The sequence below is a fragment of the Lissotriton helveticus genome, chromosome 2_1 (genome assembly GCF_964261635.1).
Source record: "Lissotriton helveticus chromosome 2_1, aLisHel1.1, whole genome shotgun sequence".
NCBI lineage: Eukaryota > Metazoa > Chordata > Amphibia > Caudata > Salamandridae > Lissotriton > Lissotriton helveticus.
Window position 1 is genome coordinate 590980615 of NC_136059.1, and position 16028 is coordinate 590996642.

Here is a 16028-nt window from a genome sequence, read left to right on the forward strand (position 1 = left end):
GGCGGTACTGAGGAGGGACTACTAAGCATACTCATGAATCAAAAGCAACCATTTAGAAAGGACAGTAACAGGAGCCAATTGAAAAGATAGGCAGATAATGGGAGAAGCTCGAAGTCCATACCTGAATACAGCCTGACCCCTTTTGTTCTGCTTTGTTCGCCATAAGTTGGCAGGGTATGCTCAGACGTGAGTCAGACGTGAGTCCCTTGCTCACGTTGCCACAGAAACCGGTCCTAGGAAGCTTGTTTCCGGTCCAGGGAAGGCATGGCTTGGCAGTTCGGGCTGGACTGCTCCCATGAGGCACAGGGTCAGACTGATTTGCATATGGCCATGTCTGAACTGGGGTGGCAGAGTGGGCTAAAGAACAGTGATGGATTATACCCAGATCTGTTGACTGGGTGTTAGTGTTTGATTGGTTCAGATGCTCTGTCCATCACCACCCCCTTTTGTACTGCTTTAACTCGCAGAGCAGCGCATGCGCTGCTCAGGCTCGACCCAAACAAGGGGAGAGCTTGTGGGAGAGGGGCAAAAAGCTTTTAATCTGGGTTCTCAGGAGTTTGACAGTGTTCTGACTCTCTGAGCAGCTCTATAATCCTGATATTGCCGCACTGCGCTCAGCATCCTCTGCCATTAAGAAATACACACGATCTGTCACATGCAGGATTTGTTGGTGCCATTTACATACTCAACACTATAGCTACCGCAGTGTACATTCCGAATGAGACACCCATCAGATCAACTTTTTTCTGAACTTCAAGACTAGTCCCATGCCAAAGGCTACAGCATCGATTTTGGCCTCCAGATAAGCCTGTGTTGTTCCAATTGACTCCAAAAAACAGGCTCATGTTGTCAGTTTTGGGTTGAGCAACCCAGTTAGATTAATACTTCAGCATTTAATCGCTAGAGAATCAACCTTGTTAGGATTCTGCCATCATGCCTGTGGCTGGGCATTCAGTTTGGGTGATTTAAGCCTCATTCCAACAGTGCCCTTGCAGATTAGGTGAAGCCAGATTATTGCAATCTGCTAGTTACGCAAGACTGGGAAGAGTCTGATAAAGGACAGGTCAAACTGCCAAGTAGTTCCGAAATCCTTTGTCAGCATCTCTGAGGCCAGCTTGCAGTTTGCTGGCGTTCCGCAAGGTAGTATTCAGTAACTGCAGCATGAGCAGCCTGATCACATAGCAAAGGCAAACTCTGAAGGTAAAATCTCAACATATCTCATGAGCTAGGTTCTCCTGCTAGTCGCAGACCCCGTGGCTCTAGAGGCAACACAGCAGCGCAATCAAAATGCTGTGCCTTTCTAGCAACACAGTTCCCTAGTTGCAGCTAACATCTGCCAATGGCAGCCTCCACACTTGCGCCAGCCTGTGCTTCAAGACCACTTTGCCTCAGTACTATGCGCGGGCCATAGCCCCATTTCCCATGAGTACTACGAGTGTTCCATATCTCCATCTGAAAGGTGGGGGGACTAACCTCAGACTTGTCTTGCACAGTTTTTGTGCAAATTAATTATATGCAACTCCGGCTGGGCACAGCTATAATCCCTGCCATTGCATTTCACTGTCAGATGAGCTGTAAACCATAGTGAACCCTTTAGTTCCCTGGCAATTATCAATTTCTAATGGTTTGCAACTCTTGTATCCAATGCAGTGTCTCCTGGCTAAGGTTCAGGAAGACATGCGTACTTGCCCTCCGCACACAACAGTGCAAATTTCTACTCACCTGCCCTAGTATAAGAGTCTCATTTGCTCCGAAATGGGTTAAGCAGGATAACACACTTCTTGAAGTAGTTGAAACCCTATCCATATTCTTCTCAAGCATTGATACTTGCTTTCTAACTGGTTTAAGTTCCTCTGAATGTTCTGTGCGACCCTTTACCTCCTTCCAAGCACTTTCCATTCTAAAATGAGACTTAAAAAGACAACATTTTCACTGACCAAGCAGCACATAACCATTAAAATGCTGAGCCCGGAAGCATCTAAAGTGCAAGATTTGCAGAAGGACCTAGAATAATGGGATACAGCAGAAGATATAAAACACATTTGTTAGAAGAGATTCCTGGAATATGTAACAGATGGAAAATCATTCTCAAAATGATTACTATATAACCTTATTAAATACTTGCCCTAAAAGATGCATAGGAACACTGATGGTAATACGGGTTGGTCAAAAAGTCATGATAATCAACAAGAGGAAGCAAATACAAGGGGAGTTTCTACCCAAATATCTAACATTTTCCAATGTTTTGTACGTATATGGCACAAATGCGGTCAATGCATGCTTGGAGCAGAACAAGCGTTTCAATTGTTACCAAGTGGTGATTACAGTGCTGATAAGGATGTGTGACTTCTGTTGAAGTCATCTTTGTCTACTGGTATGTTCTGTACAACTAATAAAAGAAAATCTCCCATTGAAGAAATGTTAGCCTTTATAGTATTCCATAGATCCTTAAGCAAAGACGTTAAAAGGTTTGTTCAGAGGCTGCCATTATCCTCTCCCTGTTCACTATGAGCTCGGATGTAGGAGTCAAATCATCAAATTCTTGTCACTGGCTTCCATGGAAACTACAGGTTTCAGCATGAACCCTTTCATGACTTTTTCTATCTGCAGCATAATGGCAGTCATCAGACAATGCTGAAATAGATGCAAGACGACTTACCAGCAGGATTTTGAAGGATGAGGTCACCTACATTCTCCTGGTTCACACATTTCTACTTGGCTTCCTGAATTCTGCTAGGAGAATGGTTTTGGTGGAGTTGGTATCTGGTGCTACAGAGAATGGGGGCCATCTAAAGACAGGCTGCAGAAGGGGTTTTGCGGGCAAGTCCAAGAGCTCCCAAAAGGGGGCTAGGCTTGCAAGGGCCTTAGGGACAAGCACAACAGGTTCGCTACCCAGGCCGGGTGGGCTGGGTGCAGAGCAGGTAGGGTGGGTATCTGGCTGGCCCGGTGCATAAAGGTGTTCCTCGCAGTGAGGGGCCAACAGCTGGCAGGCGAAAATTCAGGACAGCTGGGCCACTCTCAAAGGTCTTGATGTTCTTTGGTGGCTGCTGGGCTCTGGTACAGTTTGAGTTCCGATTGGACTCTTCGATGTCGGTCTTGGATGCAGGGTGTCCAGTACTCTGAGGGTTGGTCATGCACGGATCCGGTCAGTCCTGGTGTCTACACTTTTTTGAGGTGGGGGGATCTGACCTTCCAGAGCACGAGTTCCTGCTGTGGGAAGTGGTCATAACCCTGACCCTAATAAGATAATTCTGTTCAGATGGAGGATTCACCTCCTTCAGCTGCCTCATCTTAAGGGTGGGGCTTGCTAGGTGTGGGTACATCTCCTAATCGAACTGTCCTCCCACCAAAAACTGGGGGCAGGACAGGGAGGTTGGCATCTTCCACAAGCTGGAGAGGTTTGTGTTGCAATTTCAAAGGTGGCATGGACTTTGAAGCTTCCAGCCCCGTAAGGCAGTTACTGCCTGACGAGATGTGAACACCTCTGCCCAGGGGAGGCAGAGCTTGCCAGGCTGCAAGATGGGCGCGCTGTGAACGAGCTCTGCCAGCCACCGACACAATCCGACAAGAATTTGCAGCTTCCTACAGCACGCAGGGGAGCGGACAGACTACTAGGGCGATGCCTGTCACCCGCTGACCATTTTGATGAGCTTTGACACTGCCTAGTGTCACCGAGACGGGAGATCCGGCTCGCCTCGCTCGTATCAGCACGCAGCCGGCACGCGAGCTTCGGAGTCCTAAGAGAGCCGGCTGCTTGCAGGATCGCTGGGGACGTGAAGTGAATACCGGCTCGGGCTGCGACTCTTCACTGAGTGCAGCGGCATTGTGAGGAAGTGGACTTTGGAGGCAGCCCGAGGTGCAGCGGATTGTGAGGTGAGCCAGTCTCTGCCGGGATCTGCGGGCTGCGGGACTGTGAAGCGCGACATGCTCGCTCTGCCCCGCTGCGGCCACATGGCTCTTGGGCTAACTTGATTCGCGCCACTGCCTGCGGTGCTCGGAGGCTTCATAAAACGGCTCAGCTGAAGAGAACAGAGACGACCGCGCTGCGACTGGTGCTGGGGCCCCGCTCTCCACTACTGCAAGATAACACAGTTGTTGCAGCCTGGGGGCACCGACTTCAATGCACAGCGATATCGGCGCCGAAATACCCATGGACTAGGGACAAAGATACTCCAGGGGTCTCTCACACGGTGGAGAACTGTCTGCAAGTCTCCCCCTCCCCCCTGTACCCCTAGATCTCCTAGGACACTTATTGGAGCTGGCAGCATTGGACACACCTTGGTGGGCCAACGTGTGGTGGGGCCTGGAGTTTAACATAAGCGTGCCAGGGCAGCTGGGACAGCACGCGCACTAACATGGGCAAACCAGACAAGTTGCAGGCAAAGATCAACTTCGAGCAGCGTAAGTCGAAGTGCTGCGAGGACATAGCTGAATCTGCGACAGCTGAGCCAGACAACCCCATAGATGATCCGGTGGGGGATATTAAGCAGATTATCGCATCCATGCAGAGGGGTCTGACGGCAATTGATGTAAAAATCGACACTTTGGCCTACAGGATGGATAGAATGGCTGAAAGGGCCGATAAACACACGGAGCGCCTGGATATGGCGGAGCGCTGCATCACGGACACTGAGGAGGCCCAGTCTGACACCAATATCACCAAGCAACAGGTCGAGAAGGCATTAGTGGCGCTACAGGACAGGGCAGAATCTTTAGAAGCAAGGTCGAGGCGATGCAATTTCCGCATCATGGGTCTACCTGTAACTACAGCGACGGGCCCTATGGCACTGTTTGTTGACAATCTTTTTAAATCGCTGCTGGGCGCTGATGTTTTCTTCCCTATGTTCATGGTAGAGAGAGTGCATCGCTCACTGGGCCCTAGACCACAGCCTGGCGCCCCCCCATGGCCCATCATAGCTAAATTGCTCAATTATCGGGCCAGAGACGCTGCATTGCACAAGGCAAGTGAACTGGGCACCTTGAAATATGAGGGATCCTCCCTGTCCCTCTTCCATGACGAACATCAAAGTAGAGGAAGCCAGGAGGCAATTTGTCCCTTTCAAACGCAAGCTGCATGATCAGAAAATTGTGTATGCTATGTTGTATCCTGCGCGGTAGAAAGTTCTATTTGATGGAAAACCTCGTCTTTTCCTGGACCCACAATCGCTGCAAAAAGCTCTCAAATCCTGGGAGATGGCTGGTAAGAGCAGGAAGGAACGTGACAATGGGGCTGGAGGTGAGGCCCCGCTGAACAATCTTGATGAGAATGACTGAGTGGTGGCTATTGGTTGGTGGACATCTGGACTCTGCTTTTATAGTCTGCACACCATTGATAGATATGAGCTGCCCTGTTGCCCCGGATCTATAGCGGGACCTTATGACTAATGGTGGTTGTTCAAAAATTGCAATGCCCTAGTTTAAGCAGGAAGTACTTGGAGATACCAGAAGGGAAATTTGATTGTCTCCTCAGAGTTATTTACTTTATAAATGAAGCTTGAATACATGTTTTATGGTGGTTAGGTGGAGGTGGTAGTAGTTTGAGATCGTTGGGTAACATCGGCTCCAAAGCGCTCCCCACTGTTGTTGATGCAGTACTGGGGTTTGTTGTATGTGGATTTTTGTTTTATGACGATTATGTATATTTTTTGCGAGGGTGTGGGTTCTTATTCGTTCATGCAAAGTTGGGGGATGCATGGTGTGGGGCGGCACTGTAGGGACTTTATTTTCTTCTCTATGTTAATTTTCTTTTGCAGGTCACATGTCGTTTTTACTATTTGAAGGAGGTGATTGCTGGGCCATTAGGGGGCGGGTACTATGCAGACACTGGCTCACCATATACGCGGCTCACAAAATAGCATGGATCAAAGGAAGCGATTGAATATCCTGACATGGAATGTCAGAGGTCTCAATGACCACAGAAAGGTACGCAAGATACTGGCCTATTTAAAGAGATTGACATAGCTTTACTGCAGGAGACGCACCTACACCCGAACTGTAGTCTGTTTACGGATGGCCGTCTGCTGGGTGTTGTCCATGCTGCTGGATTTACCTCACATGCTAGGGGTGTACTGACATGGGTTAATCCTAAAGCGTTGTTTCACACACAATGCTGCGAGACAGACCCATCTGGTCGATATGTCATAACCCACTACTATAATAACACTGCAGACCTACTCGTAGTAAACTTCTGTAGAACCGGCTTTTTGGAGATCCTCCCCCCTCACCCCCCACACTAGGAGAGTCAAGCCAGTGGCGCAGGGAAACGCCTTGAATCTACGGGTCCTTCATGCATCAATCATACATTACCAAAGAGACCAGGACAACCAGCCGTGGAGGGAAGCAAGTCATTTATTAGCTCGAGCTAAGGACAGAGGTCCCAGAATGGTACAAAGACAATTCTACGGAGACTGCTGCTTACTTCACAGCATGAGACATAGCCTCGTGCTTCCTCTATCAGTTGGTGTGGTTACAGTGTACAGCCTTGTACTTCCTCAATTAGTTGGGTGTGGTTTCAGGGCCTAACCTCGTGCTTCCTCTTTCAGTTGGGGGAGGTCACAGTGTAGCTGGTGTGACAGGCTGAGTTACCAACAATGGACAGGATGTGGCCGAGTCTCTGGCACAACTGGGGGGGAGGCACACAGGCAGGCTTCTTGGAATTGGCTCGACCACAAGGAGCAGGGGGTTGTGCAAGATTCAATGGGGATGTGGAGGACAGTTTTCAGACAAGTTGCCGAGAGCATGGCAACACAAAATGGAATCATAAAGGTTATTTTAAAAATGCAGTTCAACACTTCTATGGCCCGAATTATGATGATCCGCAGTTCTTCCAATCCCTTTTTCAGACTATCAAGTCCCACTCTCCTCAACCGGTTTTGTGGCGTGGGGACTTCAAATGTGTTTTAGACTCGATGCTTGACCGCTCTGGGGGACCGATGAGGACCCCTTTGGCGGCTGACAGAGCTGTTGTTGATATCTCTGTACAACTGCAGGTGGTTTACATGTGGAGAGCTCGCTCAAGTGCTAGGGGGGGTTTTACACATTATTCGGCACATTATGACATACCCACACGCATAAACTACTGGTTCATTCTACAAGCGTTAATGCCCAGGGTGCAGGACTGCACAGTGCTAGCTCGGATGTTGTCCGATCATTCACCTTTACTTTTATCTCTTTCAATCCCCCGCGAGATCCCTCTCCCTTCTTAAGGCGGTTCCCGCCTTATTCGCTGCTAGACACTTTTTTAAAATCGGAATTGAATGATGCAATATCGGACTTTGCGATCAATATTGGCACAGTAGAATCTTTTGCCACGATTTGGGAATTATTCAAGGCATACATCTGGGGCATAGCTATTAGTAAACACGCGGGGGTCCTACGCTCTATAAGAGATAGGCTAGCATTATTAGAAGCCCGGATAGCTGCCTTAGTGGAGGAACTGGCAAGGGGATCCACTCCCCAACTGCCGGCTCTCTCTTACAATCCACGATAGCCGAATTTAACTCAGAAGCAGACAGCGAGGTCACGCATATGGGCAAATACGCCACTGCTAGATTTTATGGTGAGGCGGACCAGCCGGTCTCTGTTCTTGCGGTGATGGCGAGCATAGATTAAAGTCCAGTGGCGTGTCCACTTTGTCAGACGCCGAGGGCTCGATTTGGACAGATACAACAGATTTTGCTAATCATTTTCGGAATTACTATCAAGAGTTATATAGCTCTAAAGTCTCCCCTAGCGATGTGGATATATTGCAATATCTGGAGTACATTGAGCTACCCTGGTTACAAAACTGGCACCGGGAGTTTTTGATGCGCCCTATAGAACTCGCAGAAATACGGTTAGCGCTGAACTCAATGAGGGAGGGTAGTTCCCCTGGACAATATGGGCTCACGGTGGCATTTTACAAAGCCTTTAGCGACCTATTGATTCCTCATCTGGTCACCTTGTTTCAGGAGATGGGAGGGGACGGTATCATGTCGCCAACCATGCGGGAGGCCCTTATTGTCACTTTATTAAAACTGGACAAAGACCCCCAAAGTGCTCCTCTTATCGCCAGCTATCCCTGCTGTACGTAGATACAAAAACCTTTGCCACAATTCTTGCTAATCGTCTGTCTCCTCTTCTCCCTCAGTTGATAGGCCCTGAAAAGGCTGGGTTTATTCCAGGCCAAACGCTCTCACATAATCTCCGAACAGTGTTTTGGGCCCTCCAACATATCCGACCAGAAGTCCAGGCTGCAGCGGTCTTCTTAGACGCTGAGAATGCCTTTGATTCCATTGAGTGGTCTTTTCCCTACGCTGTGTTGCGTCCTGTGGGTGTCAGCGAGTTTTTTTTGCAGTTGGTGGCGGTTCTCTATAACTCTCCGGTTGCTCGGGTCCGTGCTGGTGATATGGTTTCTGATCCCATTCTGAATTCGCGGGGCACTCGACAAGGGTGCCCTCTGTCCCCTTTGTTATATACTTTAGCTGCTGAGCCCTTGCTGAGAACGTTGCGGTAATATCACGGTCATAGTGGCCTTCGCTTTCCTAACTATAATTTAATAGTGTAGGCCTACGTGGACGATATGCTATTGTATATTAGAAACCCAGAACTTCATCTGCCCCCTGTTATTCGTGAGGTACAGCGATATGGTGGTCTGTCGGGATTGAAAGTTAATTGGGAAAAATCCTTGATTTTCCCGCTGACGCCCAGTACGATTCCCGCACAGCTGGATTTCCCTCTTCAGTGGACTTCTGACCTGGTCCGTTACCTGGGCATTCAGTTCCATTCGGATGCAGATCTAGTGATCTGTGCTAATTACGGAAGGGCAATAGCCAAGCTAAGTGATGATGGTGATCGCTGGATTCGTCTACCGCTCTCACTGGTGAGGAGGGTCTCATTGATAAAATGGTGGTGCTACCCAGTTTTCTCTTTCTTTTCGCAAATATCCCTATAATGGCTCTTCGCCACATGTTTAAGGAGTTACGTATGCTGATGACCAAACTAGCCTGGGCCGGTAAGACGCCTCGGATCGCGCTAGACACTCGTATTTTACCTTCTACTGCGGGCGGTTCAGGCGCCAGATCTAGAACTTTATTACTGAGTTGCGCAGGCTTCGCATGCTCTTAGTTAGATTCACGGTCCAGAGAATCTTCCTCACCTCCACATTGAAAAAGTAGCGGCCGCGCCTGAACCATTACCCTGGTTCATGACTAATGCGCCGATTAGACGCTGCGGGGTTATTGACTCAGTGAATTCCATGGTGCATGCTTGGCATGTTCTTCTAGGGATGTTTGCTGGAGCACAGTTGTATTCACCTCACATGCGTATTGAGTGTTGTCAATAGTATGCTCTTAGTTCAGAACGAGGTACGATTCGATCACTGCAGAGTCTGGGTGTGTCCGAGATGGGTGATCTTTTTAACAACAGAAGAATGGTCTGGAATGATGTCGTGGCTGATAGGGCAATACCCTCTGCGTTAACACAATTTAATTTCTTTAGAACTAAGCATGCCCTCCGGGCGGTACTGGGAGACGAGCTAGCTGAGCGCATGGATACACCTTCATTGGCCATCCTACTCCGTTCATAATTTGCTATTAAATTAGTCTCTAAACTATATGCCTCGGCCTTACAGACAAAGGTTTCTCCATACTCGAAGGCTCGATTAGCCTGGCAGGCTGAAAAAGGGAGGCAACTATCGGATGATATCTGGTTTTATTGTTGTGAGGTTACTCGTAAAATTTCTTTGCATGGCAGAAACAGGCTGGCGCACTTTAAATACTTGAACAGGGTTTATTATACACCAGAACGCCTACATCGATAAGGTTTGCGCGAGTCTGACAGCTGCGAGCACTGTGGCACGCTGCGTGCTGGCTTCTACAATCTGGCATGGCAATGCCCTCCACTGGCTGATTTTTGGAATCATATCTTTGCATTGTTGAATGAGATTGTAGGCCTAACTATTGCTCCAGACCCGTTGCTAGCGCTGCTGGGATATACGAAAACTTTCCCCAAAAAGTGCATAAATTGGTCACCTTGGGTCTACTTCTGGCTAAGCGCAGACTGGCAATGAGATGGATGAGGGGGCCTGTACCTACAGTGACTGAGTGGGAAAGAGATATGGTGCATTGCAATACACAATCTGTCATTTACAATGAACTGCTTCCACCATCTACCCAACCAGCTTTTGGGGTCTATTTGCACAATAACTAGAATCACGTCAGGAAGTTACTGCGGATCAGGATGAATAATGTTGGAATGTATGCTATTGCCCAGCATGTTACATTTCAACTATTACATATGGGTTGACAATTTTATTTTTTATTAATAGGTACCTGCTTGTTTGTTCAACTGTTATGACCCCGCCTTAAGTGAGCTATCTTACCATCTGTTGCAAATTGTATCCCTCTGTGCTCAACACCTCCTTATAATATTGTTATTTGATGCTTGGTGGCTTATAACGTATGGTATCTGCGCTTTTATTATTTGTTTGTGATTTTTGATTTCATTTGATTTATTTTGAATGGTCTGTAAATGTCATAAATAAAACACCTCTGCCCGGAGCAGGCTTTGTTCCCGCCACTGAAATCGAAGGCTCAGGAGGCAAGAAACATGTCAAGTGGTGGCAGGCTGGTAGAGGCCAGTCAATAAACACACTAATAGTAGGTTTTCAAGGGGGCACCTCCAAGGTACCCTCAGTGGCCATTTATTAATAAATCCGATAAATCAGTGTAGGTTTAAGATGAGATGTTTGGTACCTAACTTCTTGGGGTACAACGAAGTCACCATGAAGCTGGGGAACTCGATCTGACGAGTGTCCAGCCCATGTGCTCGTTATGGCTTCCCAGTTCACTTACAATGTCGAAGAATAGACTTCCATTACAATAGATCAGTATACTGTTCCGAAGTATGGCAGCCGTAGAGATATTATCCATGCGGATGGCGAGCCAGAGGGTAGGTGCACGGAGATATGTGGCCTCCTTTGTCCAGAGGGCCTCGCATACCCACGGGGGGTCTACCCTGATATCTCAGGAGGGAGACCCATAACGGAGCGGTTTTTAGTCTATTGCTCCTATTTTAGGGTAAGACACCTTACCTTTCATTACTTGAGTGGGGTGATATTTTGATTTGGTGACACTGGATCAGATTGAACTGGATCTAAGGGAGGCTAGTCTGATTGCCTTGCTTTATCTCCTACATATGGCAATAGGAAACTGTCCTGAGCTCTTGTGCCAACTTCTTTGATAGACAAGTAGGCACAAGAAGTCAGACAAGGAGGAGGGCTGGTGGGTCAGAGGACACTTTGGTAATCATTTGTGGCGGCCTTCATATCCTTAGTGAAGGGGGTCCTTATGGGACAATCCATCATTGTGAACGACAAGCAAGGGTATGCTTTATAACTATGCCCACACAGGGGTGATGAACTAGTATGATGGGTCCTGGCGGCACGGAGGTTCACATCCCCAAAAGGATGTGAACCAAGAACCCTGTAAAGGATGTGCTCCACCTCAAGCCCACAACCCGGTCACCCAGTTCATGGAGGGCCTCAGGATGACGGATGCCCGGGGACCCACAAGAAGGGGGCTTTACATACTAATTGGTGGAGTGGTGTGGCTCACTGGTTAGAGGCAGCAGACCCGGAAGCAGAGGACGGCCCGGGACCAGGGTTCTATCCCCGACGCGGCAGGGTTGTGGACCAGGGTCAGCGGACTCGATAATTCTCGCCTCGGTGCCTACTCTAACCAGGGATCACACTCGGCAACTCTGGGCATTAGCTTGCCTCATCTCCACAACGGCCCCCCACATACGCCGGGGATGCCTGGTTTCACCTTGGAGATACCCAGTAGGGACCATCTCACAGGGAAAGCCAGGACGGGTTCCCCAGCGGTCTACAGCGCAGAGATACTCCTTCGAGAGTCGATTCTAGCGCTTTAGAAACCCACAATTAATTAATTAATTAATTGGGGGCCCATGACATATTCAATCGTCTTGATCATTTCCTTGTCCCCAACTCAGAGTGGCAGGGGTTCAGATACTGGAGAGAGGGCTCTTGGACCATTCTCTGCTACAGCAGAGATGGCAAACAGGTCCAGTAGGCACTCAAAATGTTAGGCGTTGGACGTTTGGGGACTGACTAACCTGGACCACAGAAAGCATATAGAGGAGGCGAATGGCTCTTTACGGCAACAAACTCTGGATTCCCCTGGGGTGCAGTGGCCTTCAAGGTCACAATAGGAGGGAACATTATCAGTCAGCAGTTGGGGGATAGACAGAAGAAACTCTCCACCAGTTATCCTCCAACACAACCAGACATGACCTGATAGCCTGTGTTATGGGTGGAGTTGGTTGGGAGATTAGGGTGGGCCCAAATATTGCCAGGGAATTTGCGTCTTATTATGTCACCCCTATACTCGAGAGATAAATCGCCTCAGCTGACTACCTTGAAAATTTGCAAACCACCATACACTCAGTGCATTGGTGGGCAATGGCAGATCTTTTGGAGGGTGACCTAATGGAAGGAGAACTCACCAAGGGCATGCATCTACTGAGTACGGGGATGACCGAAACCCGGAACAGAGGCTGAAAGATCAGAATCATAGCCTGAATATCCCAGAATCGCTGCTTGGGACGATAAACCTGAAACTGCGTCGAGTCCAGAACCGCCCAATGAAAGGGTGCTTCTGGGAGGGAACCAGGTGCGGCTTCGGCACGTTGATGGAGAACCCCAGCAAATGCAGGAGGTCGACCGTAGTCTGGAGGTGGGAGACTACTGTCTGGGGCGAGCCCGCCTTCAACAATCAGTCGTTGAGAAAGGGGAAGACTAGAAACCCTGATCTGCGCAGATGGGCTGCGACCATCGGCATCACTTTTGTCAACACCCGAGGGGCACTGGTAAGGCCAAATGGAAGCACAGTGAACTGAAAATGCTCGTGGCCTACCGTGAACCGCAGTTAACGTCGGTGGGCCGGCAGGACGGGGATGTGTAAATATGCGTCCTGCAAGTCCAACACTACCATCCAGTCTACAGGGTCGAGAGCAGATAAGACATCAGCCAGTGTTAACATCTTGAACTTCTCCTTTCGGAGGAAGGGACTGACATTCCTGAGGTTCAAGATAGGACGCAGGCACTTGTCCTTCTTGGGTACCAGAAAGTAGTGGGAATAGCAACCACGACCTACTTCTGGCACAGGAACGCACTCGATGGCCACCTTGGCCAAAAGAGCCGTAACTTCCTCTTGTAGAAGTTGCAGATGATCCCCCGACATGCAGTGGTACTGGGGTGGCATGGCTCGATGGGTAGTCTCGAAGGGGAGGGAGTAGCCCCTTCTGACAATTTGCAGCACCCACCTGTTCGATGTGATGGTGTGCCAGTGGAGGAGGTGATGGTGCGCCAGTGGGGGAGGTGATGGCGAATCCTGCCGCCCACTGGCATTTGATGGGCATGAAAGCCGGACTAGGAAGGCTTTGAGGCGGATGCTGCGAGGGTGGAGGTGGACTGACACGCCCGCTGGCCCCCTGCCCCGCCACGGAGGGGCCCACATCTGCCTCTAGGTTGGTACTGCGGCTTGTGGCTGAACAAACATGTCGGGCGACCCTTCCTTGGCCACAAAAGAGACAAAAAGCAGAAGTGGCCGTGCGCGTGGTGGAAAGGCCCAAGGACTTGGCAGTAGCCCGGGAGTCCTTAAAGCACTCCAGCGCATGATCTGCTTTTTCGTCGAAAAGACGACGCCCATCAAAGGGCATGTCCAAAGGGAGTTTTGGACATCCTCCGAAAAGCCAGTGGACAGCAGCAAGGTGAGGCGGTGGAGCGCCACCGTCATAGAATCACTCTGCCTAGCAAGTCCGCAATATACAGACCACAAAGTATGGTGAACTTCGCTGCATCCCTCCCCTCAGCAACAGCCTGGGACAGCTGTGTACGGGCCTCCGCCGGACCCTGAGGCAGCAATCGCGCAACCATATCCCACACAGAGTGGGAATAACGGCCCAAGAGGCACGCGGTATTCATTGACCGCAGAGCTAAGCTGGCAGATGAAAAGCGTTTCTTACCAAACTGCTCCAGCTTCTTGGATTCCCTTTCAGGAGGGGAGATAGGGAATTCGCTCTGGGAAGTGGAGGCCTGGATAACCAGACTCTCAGTGTGGGGTGGATGGACTGAAAAGCAGGGTCGCCCAGAGCCGGACGTTGTCATCTGGCTACGTTCCTATTCACAGGAGCCCGTGGTGGGCCTGGACCAAGTGCCCATAAGAATGTCAGTTAGTGCTTCATTGAACCGCAGCAGAGGCTCCAAAGAGCTTACTGCCGGCTGGAGCACGTCAGTGAGGAGGTTAGTCCTCAGGACCACCGTAGGGAGTTTGAGGTTAAGAGCCTCGGCTGCCCTACGCAAAACCACACCATAGGTCACTCCCTCCTCTGAAGCCAGAGAGGAGACAGGAAGCCAAGGTCAAGCGATTGGTCAAGACTACTGGCATCCCGAACTCTTCTGCCCAGTCCTGATCCAACTCACACTGCTCTGTGAGAGGGTCCTCAGACCCCTCCCACTCCTCCCCTTCCTCCATGGCCTGAGTAACAGCTCGAAAAGACGGAGGCTGAACATAGGGATAGAAATCGCCCATCGGCGTCGGAATCTGCGTCGAACGAAGCCGGACCGGCACAGTGTTCAGTTCGGGGGTGAAACCGGGCGGACGTCGTCCGAGGGACCAGACGCCATCACAGGCGGTACCAGTGGAGTTAACACCGGCGTAGGAGTCATAAGGTCAACCATCCTCAACCAGGATCCAGGCATGGATCCAAGGGGGTCCTGGAACGCCGGGACCGAAGTCGCGGTGGCGCCGAAGCCGCACCGGCCTGGGCCGACGGCCCAAAAAGGGCAGCCATGGCTGCAAGAAAGTCTTGCACCTGGGACACAGTCGCTCCCGGACCCGGAAAGGGTGGGTAGGTCAGAATCGACTGCACAGCCTCCACCGGAGCCGCCAAGGTGATACCACCTACGCCCTCAACTGCGTTGCGCGACGCACGAGGGGCAGTCAGAGAGCGATGGCGCTTATTCGACTTCTTCTTCCAGTGCCTCGACTTACCTGACCCAGAGTGCGAGGACTTGGACCCCAAAGAATGGTGACGGTGGTTCTGCGACCGGTCCCTTGACTTCCTCCTCGACAGGGACCTCGAACGGCGCGGAGAAGACTGCCCGGCTTCCAGCAACTTTCGGGACCGCTCCCGCAAAGTCTTCGGCGCCATGGCCAGACAGTCGGAGCACGACCTGGGGTCATGGACGCACTCCAGGCAGTAGAGACACATGTCGTGGGGGTCGGTCACCGACATCATGCGGAGACAGGCCCCGCAGGACTTAAAACCGGGCATCCATACTTGGCACCAGGAGTCAATAGACTCGAAAAATGGAGACAAAAATTCTCAAAAACTCAGTCAAAAAGTGACTGGGGGTACTTGCTCTTCCCGGATCTGCGCTTGCTAGCGCGGAAAAAGAAAGAACTAACGTCAGCGCGCAAGGGCGGCGTTTAAGTAGCTGTCGTAATGTCACCCCGGCGACCACGACGCCAACTACTGACGCGGAGCCGCACGACGCCACCTTCCGACGCGCAGGGGTACTGCTGACGAAAACCTTCCGGATCCCGTCTGACGCCTGGGGGTAATTCTAAGGTAAGGAATCTATCAATAACATGTTTCTTTCAGCTAGGGCCCTGCTGCATATCAACGTAGATCTAGATAGCAATAGATATAAGATGGTTTTGCTAATAATGGGACTTCGGGTTGTGAAGAGGGATAATGCTTAAAGATTAAACGATTCAGGTCCTACATCCCTGGGTGAATGGGAAAAGGGACTGGATCACTGCGTGGGCATTGATAAGTTGCTATTTCAGGCTAAGGGGTGGCCCCTGAGTGGATTGGGCAGACTGTAGAGGAATCTCACTAGAGCCTTCTACTCAAAGATCTGTTTGGTTGGATGATAAAATAAACGGAAGGAACCTGTGATGCACAATGTATCGCTTAGCTTTATTTTGTGACACTTTTTTTACGGAAACAAAAATGTATAA

General features: G+C 50.1%; 1 protein-coding gene across 2 annotated transcripts in view; it reads right to left on the minus strand.

The window, feature by feature from the left end:
• The window catches only part of TNPO1 (transportin 1), a 1741771-nt gene that overhangs the window by 1377076 nt on the left and 348667 nt on the right, over nt 1-16028 (minus strand). The gene's annotated exons all lie outside the window — the stretch shown is intronic.